At 38.5% G+C, this 18,479-nt stretch overlaps 1 long non-coding RNA gene across 1 annotated transcript; it reads left to right on the top strand.

Annotated features, from left to right (window-relative positions):
• The first annotated feature begins 359 nt into the window (after positions 1–359).
• On the top strand, positions 360–18,449 carry LOC140503317 (uncharacterized). Its single transcript, XR_011966768.1, has 4 exons — positions 360–481; positions 5,163–5,215; positions 10,808–10,977; positions 13,167–18,449. It is a non-coding gene; the product is annotated as an uncharacterized lncRNA (long non-coding RNA).
• Positions 18,450–18,479: the final 30 nt, after the last annotated feature.

Here is an 18,479-nt window from a genome sequence, read left to right as displayed (position 1 = left end):
CCACATGAACATTTGGGGAGTGTCTCTAAATCTGCACATTTTTTGAGCTACTGCAATTCTGCTTTGTTCAGAGAGCACAGGGCCTTCTTTGATGTAGGCATGCCATGCTGATTGGTCCTTTTCCAATGTCTCATGTTGCTCAATAGATCCCAAAGTTGTTCAGAGAGACATTCAGAGTGTCCTTGTATCACTTCTTTTGACTTCCCTGTGAGCCCTTGCCTTGTGTTAGTTTTCTGTAAAACAGTCTTTTAGGCAAACAGACATTTGGCATTGGAACAATGTGGCCATTCCATTGGAACTGCACTCTCTGCAGTAGAGTTTGAATACTTGGCAGTTTAACTGTAGAAAGGACCTTAGTGTCTAGCACCTTATCTTGCAGGTGATCTTCACAGTCTTCCTAAGACAATTCACATGGAAGCAATTCTGTTTCCTGGCATGTCGCTGACAAGATGTCCAGGTTTCACAGGCATTCAACAATGAGGTCAGCATAATGGCTCTATAGACCTTCAGTTTTGTAGGCAGTCTATTTCTCCCACACTTTCCTTCAGAACCTTCCAAACACTGAGTTATCTTTGGCAATGTGTGAGTCAATCTCATCATCTGTGTACACATCCCTGGAAAGTATTCTTCCAAGTTAAGTGAACTTATCCACAGCATTCAAAATTTCTCAGTTTGGGGTAACCAATGGTTACATATATGGATTGTGTGGTGCTACTGGTGGAGAACCTGTGTTTTCTTGGTGTCAGGCCAAAATTAGCATGAGCAGCCAAGAATTGATCCATACCTTGTTAGATCTCAGCCTCAGTGGATGTATTGAGTGCACAATCATCTCCAAAGTCATGCACCAACTCTCCCTTCACTTTAGTTTTGGGTTGTAGCCTTCTTCAATTAAATAATTTAACGTCAGTGAGGTAGCTGACTTTGATGTTGTTTTTGTCCTTGTTGAATGCATCTGACAACATCACTTACAACATGATGTTAGTTCAGTATGGAAGCAAGCACAAAGCCCTGTTTCACTCCATTAGGGACTTGGAAAGCTGAAGGAGCATTGTCCATTATCCAGAATCCATGCAAGCATGTCATCATGAAACTGATATACAATACTGATGATCTTCTCTGGGCAACCCAATTTTGATGTAATTTTCCACAAGCCCTCAAGACTGATAGTCTTGGCTTTGGTCAAATTCATGAGCATTGTATGCAGACCTCTGTTCTGCTCCTGATATTTCTTCTGGAATTGTTAGGGAGCAAACACCACATTGACTGTTCCTTGACCCTTTCTGAAGCCACACTGGCTCTCAAGTAGATGACCATCTACCAGGTGAAGGATTAGCCTATTAAAAAGGGCTCTGTTAAGAACGTTGCCTGAAATGACTAAGAGAGAGACACACTCACCATGATTGTCATGGAATAATCTATTTTCTTCATAGAGGTGGACCATGGAGGCATCCTTGAATTCCTGGGAGATAACCTCCTCCTGCCATATAATACAGAAGATTTCAGCCAGCTTTTGTATGAGCAGTGGAACTCCTTCCTTCTAAACCTCAGCTGGAATAGAATAGAATAGGATCAGCACGTGTGGCTTTGCACAGGAGAGGAGCCTAATGGCATTCAAAGCCTCTTCTTCAGTTGGAAGTTCAGCTAGAGAGGTACCTCAACCTGAGGTAAATGGTCAGTGGCTTCCGCGTTGATTGATGATGGTCTATTGAGAATACTATGAAAGTGTTCTACCCATCCCTCCAGGACCATGTTCTCATCATTAATCAATTTGACTATCAGTATTGAGTAGTTGACTTGCACCATAAGTCTCTGGTTCTTAAGTAGCCTTTAGGGCATCATAAAAGTGTTCTGAATTGTTAGGATTGGTGTAAAATTGACTTCATCTGTCTTCTTGCTGAGCCAAGGTTCCTGTATCCCTGTAAGCTTCATGGCACTTTACTTCTCCCCTCCTAATTTTTAAACCTTTTATTTAAAGCTTTGAGTTCTAAATTCTATCATTTCTTCCCTCAACCCTCTCTGAGATGGTAGGAAATCAGATATAGGTTATACACATGGTATTATGTAAAACATTTCTGTATTAATTATTTTGTAAAAGAAGATTAGAATGAAAGAAAAAAGAAATGAAAGTGAAAACTAGCATGTTTCAGTCCATATTCAAACAATATCAATTAGTTTTTTCTCTGGAGGCAGATAATGCTTCATCATTAGTCCTTTGGAATTGTCTTGGATCATTGTATTGCTTAGAACAGCTAAATCACTCACAGTTCTTCATCAAACAATATTGCTGTTACTGTGTACAACAGTCTCCTGGCTCTCTTCACTTCACTGTTCATCAGTTCATGTAAGTCTTTTCAGGTTTTTCTGAAATCATCCTGTTTGTCATTTCTTGTAGTGCAATAATATTCCATGAAAATCACACACCACAGCTTGTTTCCCAATTGATGGGCATCCCTTTGATTTCCAGTTCTTAGCCACCACAAAAAAGAGCTGCAATAAATATTTTTGTACATTTCCCGTACTGTTCGATGCCTTTAGGATATAGACCTGGCAGTGGCATTGCTAGATCAGAGTATGCACAGTTTTGTAGCCCTTTGGACATAGTTCCAAATTGCTCTCCAAAATGGTTAGATCAGTTCACAACTCCACCAACAGTGTATTAGTGTTCCAGTTTCCCCACATCTCCTTCAACATTTTCCTTTTCTGTCAGATTAGCCACTCTGACAGGTGTGAGGTTGTATCTCAGAGTTGTTTTAATTTGCATTTCTCTAATCAATAGTGATTTAGAGTTTTTTCAATGATTTTATGTAGCTTTGATTTCTTTGTTTGAAAACTGTCTGTTCATATTCTTTGACAATTAATCAATTGCGGAATGACTTATCTTTTTACAAATCTCCCTCATTCCCTATGCAGTTGAGAAATGAGGTCTTTTATCAGATACTTGAACATCTTCCTCCAGTTTTCTGCTTTCCTTATGATTTTAGTTGCATTGGTTCTGTTTGTGGAAAACCTTTTAATTTTATATAATAAAAATTGTCTCTTGTATAGTTTGTAATGTTTTCTATATCTTCTTTGGTCCTAAATTCTTTCCTTATCCATAAGTCTTACACATAAATGATTCCATGCTCTCTTGATTTGCTTCTCATATTACCCGTTATGTGTAAATAATGTACCCATTTTGACCTTATCTTGGTATACAGTGTGAGATGTTGATCTGTACCTATTTTCTGCCATAACATTTCCTAGTTTTCCCAGTAGTTTTTTCCCCCTCAAATAATGAGTTTTTCTTCCAAAAGTCTGGATGTTTAGGTTTATCTTATACTAGATTACTATGGTCATTTACTATAATGTAATTTGTACCTAATCTGTTCCCCTGATCCATCATTCTATTTCTTAGCCTGTACCAGATTGTTTTTGATAATTTGATATTTATAATTTGATATTTATAATACAGGTTTAGATCTGGTATGGCTAGTCCACCTTCTTTCACATATTTTTTTCATTGATTCCCTTGATATTATTAAGCTTTTGTTTTTTCCAGATAAATTTTGTTATAATATTTTCTAACTTTATAACATAGTTTTTGATAGTTCAACTGATATGATATTGAATAAATAGATTAATTTAGGTAGAATTGTCATTTTTATTATGTTGGCTCAACTTACCCATGAGCAATCAATATTTTCTTAGTTATTCAGATGTGCCTTTATTTATAGTGTGTTCATATGGTTCCCAGGTTTGTCTTGACAGATCGACTCCAAAGTGTTTTATATTGTCTACAGTTATTTTAAATAGAATTTTCCTTTCTATTTCTTGCTGTTGGACTTCATTGGTAATATGTAGAAGTGCTGATTTATGGGGGTTTATCTTGTATTCTAAAGCTGTTAATAATTTCCAGTAGTTTTTTAGATGATTCTCTAGTATTTTCTAAGTCTAACATCATATCATCTGCAAAGAGTGATCCCTCATCACCTACTCTAATTCCTTTAATTTCCTTTTCTTCTCTTATTGTAGTAGCTCATATTTCCAGTACAATATTGAATAATAGAGGTAATAATGAACATCCTTGGTTCACCCCTGATTGTAATGGGAAGGTTTCTAGCTTATCCACATTACAGACAATGCTTGCTTATAGTTTTAGGCAGTTATTACTTACCATTTTAAGGAACACTCCATTTATTCCTATGCTCTTTAGTGTTTTAATAGGAATGGGTGCTATATATTGCAAAAAGCCTTTTCTGCATCTGTTGAGACATTCATATTATTTGTTAGTTTTATTGCTGATATAGTCAGTTAGGCTGATAGTTTTCCTAATATTGAACCAGTCCTGCATTCCTGGTATAAATCTCACCTGGTCATACTATATGATCATTGTGATATATTGCTGTAATCTCTTTGCTAGTATTTTATTTGAAATTTTTGCATCAATATTTATTAGGGAAATTGGTCTATAATTTTCTTTCTCTCTTTTGGCTCTTCCTAGTTTAGGTATCAGCCCCATATTTGTATCAAAAAAAGAATTTGGTAGGACTCCCCATATTTTTTCAAATAGTTTAATCTCTTAAATGTCTGTTTTCTGTGAGGGTGCATCCTTGAAATTTTATTGCATGCAAAGTAAATGCAAGGTGGTATTGGTGATGAGGTCATGAGATTCATAAGTCTTCAGCAGTAAATGACGGTTGTGGTTGCTGTTTCTAACTCCATTCCTTTCAAGGATTCCCTGCTATGTCAGGTAGTCTGTGCCAACTCTTTCATTAAGTTCACCCAGAATTATAAGCTTGTCCTCTTTAATTACCCTGATGATAAGGGCCTCCAGGTATTCATAAAATTTTTCTTTGACTTCATCAGACTTCTTCATGGTGGGAGCATAGACGCTGATGATGGTGGCATGGTACTTTTGTGCAAGTAGCAATTGCATTGTAATGAACCTGCTATTTACTTATTTTTTGAGGCATACAGACTTGTTGACTAGATTAATTTTGATTGTAAATCCTACACCAGCTTTATGGCACTTCCTTTCACTGGGGCCACTCCAGAAAAAAACATGTATCCAGCTCTGACTTCAGTAAGCTGGCCTTTTTGTGCCAGTCTTGTTTCACTTAGGGGTGGTATTTGGTTGCAATACCTGCTAAGTTCTCTCATGACAAGAACTGTTTGTTTCTTAGGTCTACTGGATTTTGTGTTCTCCATAAGTGTGCACACATTCCATGTACTGATGGTGAGTGAAATAATCTTTGTAGATATTTTTGTATTTGTGTGTGTGTGTGTGTGTGTGTGTGTGTGTTTAACCAGCAGGCCAGGGTTGGGTAAGCAGATAGTTTTTAGGGAATCTTTTCTAGCCTCTTCCATACACCAGGAGGTGAGAAGTATGACCCTTAAAAGGCTGTTCAGACATGCAGGGGGCTCCTAAATCCCACTGCTGCTTCCAGTGACAAGATGACCCTATGGCCTGGGTTGCCTGTGTGCAGGGTTGTGACTACAACTCCCAGTGTATCTGCACCTGCTGCTTCATTTACCTGTCACCACAGGACTTTGAGAAATGTAAAAATGCAAAAATGGTATGAGTGATGTCTTTTGATTCGTGTATAAATTGGATTTAAATGAGACAGAGTTGCATGAAGTTATCAGCCTCACCCTCTCCTCCAGAGTCATCACAGGACAGAGTCAAGAAGACTGATGATGGCTCAAATTGCAGTGAATGACCTTGGTGTCTTTGATGTCTAACCAAGCTCTAAGCAGTCCACAGAGTCTGCTTCAACTATCTTCATGGTCTTTAGAACAAATTGTTATCATTTACCCATTCCATTGCAAGAAGTTTTCACATACTTGGGGTAGACACCCCCCTAACTCACTGATAGGGTTGAGACCCCTTGATTACCTTCAACCTAGTTTAACCCATCTGCCAATATGGTTTACTGGGTTGTGGCTGCTGTGCATGTTAGAGCTTCTTGAAGCCACAGGTGAGAGGTAGATGGAACAGGTGGACACCAAAGGTGGAGAGTAACCCTGATAACAGCACAGCAGCCCTCACACCAGAGGCACTAGTCTTCCCTGAACACAACTTCGCACCCCTAGACAGAAGCAAAAGACTGATGAAAAGGGAAAGGGTGAAAGGGGAGAGAGGACAAAGAGGAGGAAGAATAGCCTGGAGGGAAATACGCAGGTAGTAATCATAACTGTGAATGTCAGTGGGATGAACTCTTCCATAAAATGGAAGCAGATAGCAGAGTTGACCAAATACCAGAATCCAACAATATGTTGTTTACAAGAAACACACTTGAAGCAAAGAGACTTGCAGAGTAAAGGAAGGGGTTGGAGCAGAATATATTATGCTTCAGCAGAAGTAAAAAAAAAAAAAGTAGGTGTAGCAATACTGATCTCAAAGTAAAAGCAAAAATATATCTAATTTAAGGAGATAAGGAAGGAAGCCACATCTTGCTAAAAGGTACCAGACAGCGGAACAATATCAATACTAAACATATATGTATCAAGTGGCATAGCATTCAGTTTTTTTTAAAGGAGAAGTTAAGTGAGTTACAGGAAGAAATAGAAAGCAAAACTATACTAGTGGGAGATCCCAACTATCCCCTCCCAGAACTCAAATCCAAACAAAAATTAAATAAGAAAGAAACTAAGGAGGCAAATAGAATATTAGAAAAGTTAGATATGATAGGCTTTTGGAGAAAACTGAATGGGAACAGTAAATAATATGACTTTTTTTTCAGCAGCATATGGCACCTACACAAAAACTGACCATGCATTAGGGCATAAAAACCTCAAAATCAAATGTAGAAAGACAGAAATGTTTAATGTACTTTTTTCAGATCATAATGCAACAAAAATTACATTCACCAAAAGACAGTGGAAAGATAGATTAAAACCTAATTTGAAACTAAATAATCTAATTTGAAAGAACAAGTGGGTCAAATAACAAATCATAGAAACAATAAATATTTTCATTAAAGAGAATGACTACAATGAGACAAGATGCCAAAATTTATGGGATACAGTCAAACAGGAAAAATTATTTATCTAAATTCTTACATCAACAAAATGAAAAAAAAAAAACCAGATCAATGAATAGGTTACGCAAATTAAAAAAAAAAAAACTGGAGAAAGAACAAATTAAAAATCCCCAGCTGAGTACCCAATTAGAAATCCTGAAATTCAAAGGTGAGATTAACAAAACTGAAAGTAAAGACGAACAAACAAATCCATTGAGCTAAATAAATCTAGAAGCTGGTTTTATGAAAAAAATTCCAGTAAGATTTATAAGCCATAGGTTGATATGATTTTTAAAAAAGCAAGAAGAAAACCAAATATCTAGCATCAAAAATGAAAAAAAGGTTCACCACTAATGAATAAAAAATTAAAGCAATCAGGAAATATTTTATCCAATTTTATGCCAATAAATCTGACAATCAGTTAAACTGATGAATATTTAAAAATATAAATTGCCTAGATTAACTGATCAGGAAATAGACTGCATAAATAATTCTATCTTTGAAAAAGAAATTGAACAAATCATTAATGAACTCCCTACGAAGAAATTCCTAGGGCCAGATAGGTTAATGAGTACATTTTACAAAACGTTTAAAGAACAATTAATTCCAGTACTATATAAATTATTTGGAAAAATTGGTGAAGTCTTACCAAACTCCTTTTATGATGCAAATATGGTTCCAGTACCTAAACTAAGAATATCTAAAACAGAGAAAAAAATTATAAACCAATTTCCCTAATGAATATAGATGCAAAAATTTTGAACAAAATACTGGCAAGGCAATTACAGCAATATATCACAAGATGGCATTTATACTAGGGATGCAGGGTTGGTTCAATATTAGGAAAACTATCAACATCATTGACCATATCAATAATATACCAAGAGAAATCATATGATTATCTCAACAGATGCTGAAAAAGCTTTTGACAAAATTCAGCACCATTCCTATTAAAAAACTCTGGAGAGTATAGGAATAAAAGGAGTTTTCCTTAAAATGATAAGCAATATCTATCTAAAACCATCAGCAAGTATTATATGTAATGCAGATAAATTATATGCCTTCCCAATAAGATCAGGGGTGAACCAACATGCCCATTATCACCACTGTTATTCAGTATAATACTAGAAATGTTAGGTATGGTAATAAGAAAAGAAAAATAAATGAAAATAAGCAATGAGGAAACCAAACTATCATTCTTTGCAGACGATATGATGGTATATCCAGAGAACCCTAGAGAATCAACTAAAAACACTTCTTGAAATAATTAACAACTTTAGCAGATTTGCAGGATATAAGATAAACCCACATAAATCATCCACAATTCTTTATATGACCAACAAAGTCCAGCAGCAAGAGATAGAGAAATTCCATTTAAAATAATTGTAAACAATATAAAATACTTGGGAGTCTACCTACCAAGACAAACCCAGGAATTACATCAACACAATTACAAAACACTTCACACAAATAAATAACTAAACAACTGGAAAATTATCAATGATTCATGGGTTGGTCGAGCCAATATAATAAAAATGATAATTCTGTCTAAACTAATTTACTTATTAAGTGACATACCAATCAAAATGTGAAAATATTATTTTATAGAACTAGAAAAAATAAAAATAAAAAAGAATTAGAAAAATTTACAAAATTCATTTGGAAGGACAAAAGGTCAAGAATATAAAAAAATGCAAAGGAAGGTGGCCTAGCAAAATCACATCTCAACCATATTTTAAAGCACTAATCATCAAAACTATCTAGTACTGGCTACGAAATAGAGTGGTGGATCAGTGGAATAGATTAGGTACAGGAGGCACAGTAATCAATGACCATTGTAACCTCATAATAGATTGAGTAGTAGACTCAACTCTTTTCAGCAATACATTGACCCAAGACAAGTATAAAGGATATATGAAGGAAAGTGTTATCCACATCCATATAAAAGAACTAAAGAATTCTGAATGCACATCAAAAAATTTTTCTCACCTTTGTTGCGGTTTTTTCCCTTTTAATTTGTTTCTTCTTTCACAGCTGTGACTAATATGGAAATATGTTTTACATGATAGCACATGTATAACATATCTCAAATTGCTTACCATTTTCAAATGACAGGAGGGGATGAGGGAGGGAGAAATATTTGGAACTCAAAATCTTGTAAACGAATGTTAAAAATTGTCTCAACATGTGATTGGGTGAAAAATAGAAGAGTCAGACATGATTGAAATTAACTGAAGAACAACCACCAAGTAAAGGAGATACTTAAGTGAAACTTTTCCTGCCTGGTTCACACATGAACAGGCCAACCCTCAACCCTTGTTATACATCTAGACTTAATGATTCAATTGAAGAAAGCTTTGTTCTCATGGTCACTCAGATGTTTCACTCCAGAGTCATATTCTACTCTTGATCGTCACTCTTACTCACCCATTGAATGAACTGTTAAATTGATTCTACTTCTTTAACATTCCTGGAATCCATACCCTTCCATTGATTCACACCACAACTTCTCTAGTGCAAGATTTGATAACCTTTTGCCTAGATTGCTGTAATCATCTCCCAACTGATCTCCTTGTATCTTGTCTATCACCTCACTGAGCCATCCTTCATAGAGGAGACTTACATCCATGTCACTTCCCTGTTCAAGAAGCTTAATTGGTTTCCCATTGCCTCTAAAGTCAAAGACAAAGCCCTCTGTTTGGCATTGAAAGCCTCTTGGAATCTGGGTCCAGGATATCCTTCTATTAGTCCTTTCTGTGTTAAAGGGCTTTCCATTGCAACCAAACTTGCCTCCTGGATGTTTCCCTCCCGTGCCATTCTGTGCCTATGTTCCTCATGCCTGGGATTTTCTCCCTACTCAGCTTGGCCTCTTGAAATTCCTTACTTTCTTACAAACTCTCCTTCTATGCCCCACCTCGAGTCCTTTCTTGATGATTCCAGTTGTTAGTCTCCCCCTTCCATTGCATTTTTGTTTATTTACCATATATCTTATGTTTAACTTATCTTTTGTCATTGTATCCTTCCCACCCTCAAACCCTCCTCTTCCCCCCCAGGTCTTTGGGGGCAGGTACTAGCTTGTTTTTTTCCTGTTTATCATCAGTGCCTATCAGAGTATCTACCCCATAGTAATAAAAGAATAGGTAGCATTCATATAGCATTTCGTCTGCATCAGGCACTGTGTTAAGCACTTTTTACAGTTATTATCTCATTTTATCCTCAATGTCTTTAAGAGATAGTTGCTATTATTGCCCCCTTTTCATTTTGGGGGGGAAGCTGAGGCAAATAGAAGTTAAGTGACTTGCCCAGGGTCACCAGCTAGTAGTATGTGATTGAGGCCAGATTTGCACTCTGATGTTCCTGACTTTAAGCCCAGCAGCATTCTGTACATAGCAACACCTAGCTGCCTGTAACACATGCTTTTTTGAGTTTTTATTGACTGAAATATAACTTTATAGAATCCCAGGAAACCCAGTAAGTACAGAGGAATTGCTGCTTGGCATAAGTGGTGACTTTTTCCAACATGAGTTCCTCATTTCATTGAAATCACGTTCCAGATAAATGATTTATCATTTCCTAATGAAGCCTGACTCCTTTCAACACACACACACACACACACACACACACACACACACACACACACACACACACACACACACCCAGAACCCAAAGTCATGCCCTAGTATCATTAGTCTACACTGACCTCACAGTGAAACTGGCCTGGGGAGGTGGCCCCAAGGAGGGATTCAGGGCTTTCTTAACTCACTTTTCTTTATGCATAGTGACTGATTATGTCAATGTCTTCATAGGAGTTCATTACCTGCTGTATCATCCTGCATTTTCCTATCAGGACAGAGCAGAGAAACACTGCTCTCCTCCAACAAAAGCTTCAAGTCTGTGCTCAGGCCATCAGCACAAAGTAGGACAAGAACCATAGCAAAAGTCAAGCACCTGAGAACCAACCCAGCTGAAGGCTAAGGTAAGATGATTCTGTGCCAAGTTGCAAGTTCACACAAGGAGAAAAGACAAAGCTCTTAATGCTTCTGAAAGTTCAAATATAGATTTTGGAAACATGATTATGAAGCCAAAGCTAGAAAGTGCCTAAGAGGCCATCTCATCTAACCCCTCCATTTACGCTTAATAGCTACAATGCATGTGGTCTTTGTAGCATTTTGTGCATCATTTTTCATTTGATCCTCATAGCATCCCTAGGAGTTAGGCACTATTATTATCCCCATTTTACAGATGAGGAAACTGAAGCTGAAAAAGGCTTAGTGAGATGCCCAGGATAACACAAGTCCTGACTATCCAAAGCAGGATTTGAACTCAGTTCATCGTGACTCCAAGTCCAGCATTCTACCAACTCACTATACCTCTTCCTCTCTGTTGAGAAAAGTAAGGCCCACCAAGGGGAAGGGCTTGGTCAACATCACCTGAGCTGTAAGTATCAAAGGCAATTTTTGAACCCAGGTCCTCTGACTTTTGAGCTAGTATGCTTCCCCAAGCAGCCTCCTCAAAGTAGACTTTGTCCATCCATCTCTGATGCTCCCATTGATTGTGATTTGGGGAGGACCCTTGGGTAGGAAACTGTTTGGGGAGCTCATTTAGGGAGCACGAATGACAAGACTAGTTGCAGGTGTCCAGTTACCTTGGTTGTGTCCTATTGGCAACATGGACCCAGCCCATCTTATAAGTGTCATTGGTGCCAAAGAGGAACCTGATGGGACAATCAATTCGTGGTGACTAGTGGGTCTCTGTGCCTAGCATTCTCTAGGAGGGAAGCCTCCTTTATTTCCTCTTCTTGAGTGAAAGAAGGCACATAACTTTACTATTGCCCAAGCTTAGCTGCTATTCACAACTTTCATTCCTTCAGTGTTTGTTAAGCAGCATGGTATTCCGTAAAGGTCACAGGTCTCAGTATCAGAAAGGCCTCTCTGGCCAGGCTCTCTTGGAGCTTTCTCCATAAAATATTCCCACAAGGACTGCTTAGCACGCACACACACACACACACACACACACACACACACACACACACGGGAGCAATTCTAGATTGTCCACTTTTCAGGGTAGGTTCATTGCACGAAAATAATGGATTCTATGACTTCCTTGCATGTAATGATGTGGCACAGTGCTAATTTCCTGGGATGGATTTCCACACAAAATATCCCTTCTCACAGAATTATAAAAATTGATTTTTAGTAGATGTTTACATGACACTTTACTGTTACCAAGAGAACTGCATACACATTATGCCACTGATGGTCACAATTGCTTAGGAGAGGGCTACTATTATTCTTCCCTGTTTCACAAGAGGGAACATGTTCAGCAAGGTTAAGGGATCACCAAGGACACTGCAAACCTTAAAGTATTGTAAAAGCTGTAATTATCATCAGTAGTGTTAGTGTTGCTCTGAATCACACACCACAGTTGTCTGAGGCTGGATTTGAAAGCAGATCTTCCTTCCTCGAAGTCCAGGACTCAAGAAAGTGATGCTGCTGGTTCTGGTGCGAGCTAGCCTCCTGCTTGGGTTCCCAGGGTTTCAGGACCTTCCTTCACTGTTAAGCACAGATAGCCTGGCAGTCAGAGCGGGGAAGACAGAAGGACCTTGTCCCAGATAATGAGGTCAAAGACAGGGGCTTCCTGATTCTTGGATTTTAGTGACCACAGGAAGATTCAAATGCAAATAAAGTGGACCCTCCTAGGTCTAAGTGAGTGAAAGGATGTTTTGTCTACAGATTTTAAGTATAGATAAAAGGATGAGAAAGATTAAAGAAGAGTCACAGACAAGAAAATGGAAAAAGTCACCAGGAGCTGGGGACAGAATACTTAGGCTTGCTCATCTCTTTCCTAACATGAAAGCCCAGGCACCTCTCCACTTACTGGTATGGATTGCAGGCCTTAGGTAGATTCTCAGCTCCTGTAAAACTCTTCACTTCCATCAAATAAAGGGGAAAAAAACAGCAATGACCGGATCTCCATCTCCATGCACTTGTGGGTTAATTTGCTCAAAGTAGGGGAACTTTTCATTCCTGGCTAAAGAATAAGGTAGGTTGAGGAGCAAGTCTGTGTTCTGAGCAGTGCCCCAAACTCTGAGTCTGTGAGCAGCTAAGGGGTCCACAGCCAGTGAATCAGTCACACTTTAATGGTGCACCATTCTTTGTCTGATAGGTGCCTTCTCTGGACAGATGGCCCAGACACTAGTCTGTTTCTGACACTGGAGCAAACACAGTAGAAGTCCAGGACCTGTCAGGAGACAAGCTGCAGTAACCAGGTACCATTTATAATCCTGGGAGAGATGGGAGGGGTATGGTCCCTAGGTGGTAACAGTACATCTATCAAGGGGGAGCTTTAGGGAGCATCCCTGCCTAGGGTTCTACACCTGCATTTCAGCCTCCATGGGAAAATCCAAAGAGAAATATATTTGGACATCTTCCTCCCACTTCCCAGCAAATCCCCATGGTAATCAGGCAGCTTGTTGCCTCAAAGGCAGTTCCTGAACTCTGGAAACTTGTCAAAAGCTGCAAAATTACCAGGGCTCAGAGTGGGCAGAGGTTGGATTAGGTGTGACCAGCCCAGATGCACCAAGCCTCCTGGAGCCAGGCTCTGAGTTAGGCTGGACATATCTTCCCACCTCAAAGCCTGGAAAACCTCCTTATAAAGGTCTGTATTTGAATAGGGTATTAACACTAGGTCCATGGTCTCCTACCCTCCTGCCTGGACCACACACTCTCCTGAGTAATGTGAGCTTGGGTATGGCCATCTTGACAATTCCTTGGGTTCAATATAAGTTTTCCTGATAGAATGGAAGATTCTTTAGGACAGAGACTTTCATTTTGGTCTTTTTTATACCTAGCACCTAGACCACTGCCTGGCCCCAGTAGACACTAAGTCAATGTTTGTTGATTGACCTATACTAGGAAGCCTTTCCTGGTGTCCACTTCCAACTCTCCCACTGCTGGTGTCTTTCTCTTTTGAAGTTCTTTCTACCTACTTCATGTTCTCTGCATAGACTTAGTATCTACCTAGTTTCTTAGTATGTGAGCTCCTTGAAGGAAAGGATTGTGATTTGGGCTTCTCTTTCTATTTCTTCGGCTTGGCACAGTTTCTAGCACATAGTAAGCTTGTACTTGCTGACTTTCCTTTCTCCCCATCCTCAGCACCTAGTCTAGTAGCTGGCAGATTAAAAATTGCTGTGTTGGACTCAGTGGCTGCTGCGTAACCTTCCAACTCTAAAACACTGTGATCCTGTGATTTCTACGAGCCACAACATAGCAAGGATAATGGTAAGCTAGAGTGTCCAGAGGACAGTTGGGATACCTAAGGACCTCGAGTTCTTTCCTATGAGGATAAACTATCCAAACTGGGGATGCTGAGCCTAGGGAACAACTGGGTGGACATGGGCACTCCACACAAATATTTGAAGAGCAGTCATGAGAGAAGAATTCAGGTTAGTTTTCTTGACCACAAACATTTGAACAGTTGTACAAATATAGAGCTGTTTTCTTCAAGGAATTTTCCCCCCATTGCCAAATTAATCAGTTTTTGTCCATCTTTTTTCAAGCTATTTTTGCCCATAATTCTCCTGTATACCTGTACTGTGGTGACAGGGAAGATCAAAACAGAAACTCATAAGAGGACAACATTGTGGAAATGCCTACAGGTTAAACCTCAGAGGAGAGTATGAATTGGTCTCAAGCCCAAAAAGCCTTCTTGCAAGAGCTCAAAAAGGTTTTTAAGTCAAAAAGAGAGAGAAAGGAAAACTAGTATAAAGAAATTAGCTTTCTCTGGTCAAACCTCTTTTTGTTTCTTTCTCATTTTTCTGCCTATTTAATGTTCTGCCTTTTATTGTTGAGCTCACTTCCTAAGGCATGGGGGTCACAGTTCCAAGCTTCTTGTGCTGGGGGTCAGGGGTCTGGTCACTGGCTTTATACAGTGGTGCTTCAGGTGCTGGTGGCTTGCGTACTGCACCGAGGTGGCCCAATCTAATAGCACGTATTGTTTTCTGGGTTCTGGGGCTGGCAATTTGTCTTCTGCACTGGATCTGGAGGCTTTACAGCTGGCCTGCTATGCCACTGGCCTGTTGAGCCAGGACCAAGGGGCCTTTCTTGCTGATCTGTGCTGTGACTGCGAGCCTCCTGTTGACTTGCCCGGACACCATCTGTGCTAGACTATGTCCCTTTTTACTTATGTGAGACAGAACTTTTCTCATGTTCTTCCAAATTATCTTAAGTTGGCAAATTGTTTCACTCTGTCTTGTTGTAGGTTCTGTCACTCCATAATGTGTTTAGAGGCTAGGTTTAATGTTGTTTCTGAGGGAAACTGAAATGTGTTCAGATAAGTTTCTGACTTCTCACCACTATCTTGGCTCCACCTCTGGGCATGTTTTTCGAATGTTATTTCTCATCGTTTTTTAGCATGAGGCTCCTTCTAATGGATCATTACTTATTGTCAATTAGGAAGCCTTACCTAATTAGCTTTTAGAAAGTTACCAAGTAAAATAGTATAATCTCAAAAGTTAGTTTAAAATATTCCTCCCAGAGTTATTAAAGAGCAATGAATATCCCAAGTGCTGCCATTAAAAGTAAGAATTCACAAAAGTCTTTTAAATTCCCTGACCCTGAGTTTTTGTTGTCTTTAAAATTAGAAAATCAAGTTACCTTATTTGGTCAAACTTTTCCAGGTACAATAAATAAATGACTACAAGCTGTTCTTCCAGCCTTTTCCCTACATCTCACAATATTTTGGTGTGGAGACCCTAAAGTTGCCAAGGATGAGCCAGCAGAGTTTATTTGGAAAGATAAGACCTAGCAAAAAGCCTGAAAGAGTTGGAACAAATTGTACAAGAAAGTTGCCACTAGATGACTAATTTTCTAGGCTTTACTTACTCCTGAGCCCCGGTGACACTAAGATCTGGGGTAAAAGGGTGTGCCAGTCAAGCCAATAACAAGCCCTATTAAAGCACAAATTTCATTTTAACTGCCCTGTCTCAGACTGTTGGACTTGGAATAGAAAAGTACTCAGTTCAAGTCCTGCCTGAACACATAATAACTGTGTGGTTCCCAGTTGGCACAGTGGGTAGAGTGTTGGGCCTAGAGGCTGGAGGACCTGAGTTCAAATCTAGCCAAAGTCAGTTATTAGCTGTATGACCCTGGGCAGATGCCTTAATTTCTTTGTACTGTAATCTTAACTGTAAGATTAATTAATGGAGAATGTATTAGTGTACAGGCCCCTGAGCTATGAAGAGTAACTCACTTGGTCAACTTCATATGTAATGATTTTGCCCTGTCATATTCTCTCTCTTCTCATCTACCAAAGACCAAGTACCTGAACAGACATCAAGCAGTAGGAATAAGGATAGAAAGGGACCTGAAACTGACAGAGGGCAGGAGATGCCAGGGTCAAGACGGTGACTTCCTCGTTGTGGGAATCTCCTTCACTAATACAGTTCACAAACTCTCTAGAAATTCTAATTCTCTGATGCTCAGAATGACCCTATGTGTCAACTGATGTCAGAAGTGGGCTTTGGACCTGTCTTCCTGGCTCTACATCCATGCTTTTATTGAAGATTCACATCACTTGGCTGCATCTCTCACTCCTCTACTATTTCTAAACATTAAGGTACATACTCAAGTAACCGTAATACACATGTATTTAATGTGATGTGGCCGGTAAGGTTCAATAACAAAAAAAGCAAAAAATCAGGTAAACTGGCAAGAACAAAGACAAAACTTCTCTATCTATAATTTAAAAAATTCTGTTAAACTTCAGGAGCTACAAGAATCAAAACTTTTTTAAAGGAAATTTTTTTCATTGACCAATTTGAATATGAGATATTATTTTTAAATAAAACATTATTGTTATATATGAAGTATTAAGAGAGATTCTCCTCTTGGTAGGCCACGCAAGAATAACAACAATGAAATTAAATGTCAGCAGAAATATGAAAAACATTATAGCAATAAAGATAAATCATTAAAATTTTCCTACTGAAACAAAATGTTACAGCATCGAATATGAATCAACAAATCCTAATATTGCTTCCAGGAAAAATTTAATTTTTAAAATAGATTTTAAAAAATAGGTTAAAGTTAAGAGGGTAATCTAAAATACATCATACATCATACAAGTTCAAGTTTTTTTTTCAAGCATAGAGGGCAATAATTACAATTTGAGAATCTTTTCATTGAAAGGGGCCTCAAAGGCCATCTCCTTCAGTTCATACATAAACAAGGATCCCCTACTATATACCTAATGATCACCATCCAAACTTTGGGCCTATTAATGGGTGGGAAAGATCTTCAAATTAAGCAAAAATCTATGAAAATACCTTCCAGCCATGGGTGGCACAACTGCCGCTATCAATCTCTAATGTCCTCTCCTGGAAAGCCCATTCCAGGCTATGCCTTTACTGCTTCTCCTAATGTAGCTATATTTGTGTTTAGGCTGTCCCATCACAGGCTGGTGACTCTGCTCCCTAACAATAGATATTTTTCACCCACATTGATGGCTTGGGCACCAAATTTGGCTTGCACTCTGCTGTTGGCTTCAAGAATCAAGCCTCTTTCCTTCCTGGTTGATCTTGATTACTACTAAATATAGAACAAATGGCATGTGAGGAGAATGATCTGCACTAAGACTTAGCCTCATGCCTCAATATGAGAACTTATCCTCTTGGAGTCATCAACAAAAATGAAACAACGGGTAAGAAAGATATGTAGTTTGTGACTTGTGTGAGATTGAACAGTGAGAGTATCTGAGTCCTATCATAAGGGCCATTTTGGGAAATGAAATAGAGAATTAACAAAGCAATGCAGTGTCAAGGAGACACAGAATGCAAGCCATTCTCACTTCTCATTACAACTCTGGGACTATGCATTCCTAGAATTAGCATGAAGGAATTGTTACAGAGTGGTGACATAGTACAGCATAGTACATTATTTTCAAATGATTTTCTTTTTCCTTCTTGAAATGAGAGAAGCTGGATTTATATACCATGGCTCTGCCTCTTAGTTGGTGTACGATTTTAGGCAAAATACTTCACCTCTCTGGGCCTGAGTTACCTCACTGATAAAATGAAGATATTGAAGTAGATGTTCCTTATAGTTCATTACAGCTCTATAATTCTATGAGAGAAATCAATCAAATTCATATCAATTCTTAAAATATTTGGTAAATGTTCATTGTTGGCATGATATTCTGCTTAGTGCTGGAGATACAATGACAAAGAAAAAAAGTAGGCCTTTTCCTCAAGGCGGTAATAGCATAATGAAGAACATAAACCAAATTATGTATGGTAGAAAGCAGAATATGATAAGTTCCTTGTTTTCGGGCCAGGTCCTTTTTTAATCTAGGTTCTATAAAGAGTGATACCATCTATTTTAGGTGGAGATTTCTGGGCTATTGGTGGGCTATTGCAGTGGTATCTAGAACAAAATAACAGAACAGAAAAACTACTTTTGGATAGAATGGAGTCCTTCAAAT

This window comes from Notamacropus eugenii, chromosome 5, assembly GCF_028372415.1.
Source record: "Notamacropus eugenii isolate mMacEug1 chromosome 5, mMacEug1.pri_v2, whole genome shotgun sequence".
Classification (NCBI taxonomy): domain Eukaryota; kingdom Metazoa; phylum Chordata; class Mammalia; order Diprotodontia; family Macropodidae; genus Notamacropus; species Notamacropus eugenii.
This window is presented reverse-complemented; position numbering and strand designations above follow the sequence as displayed.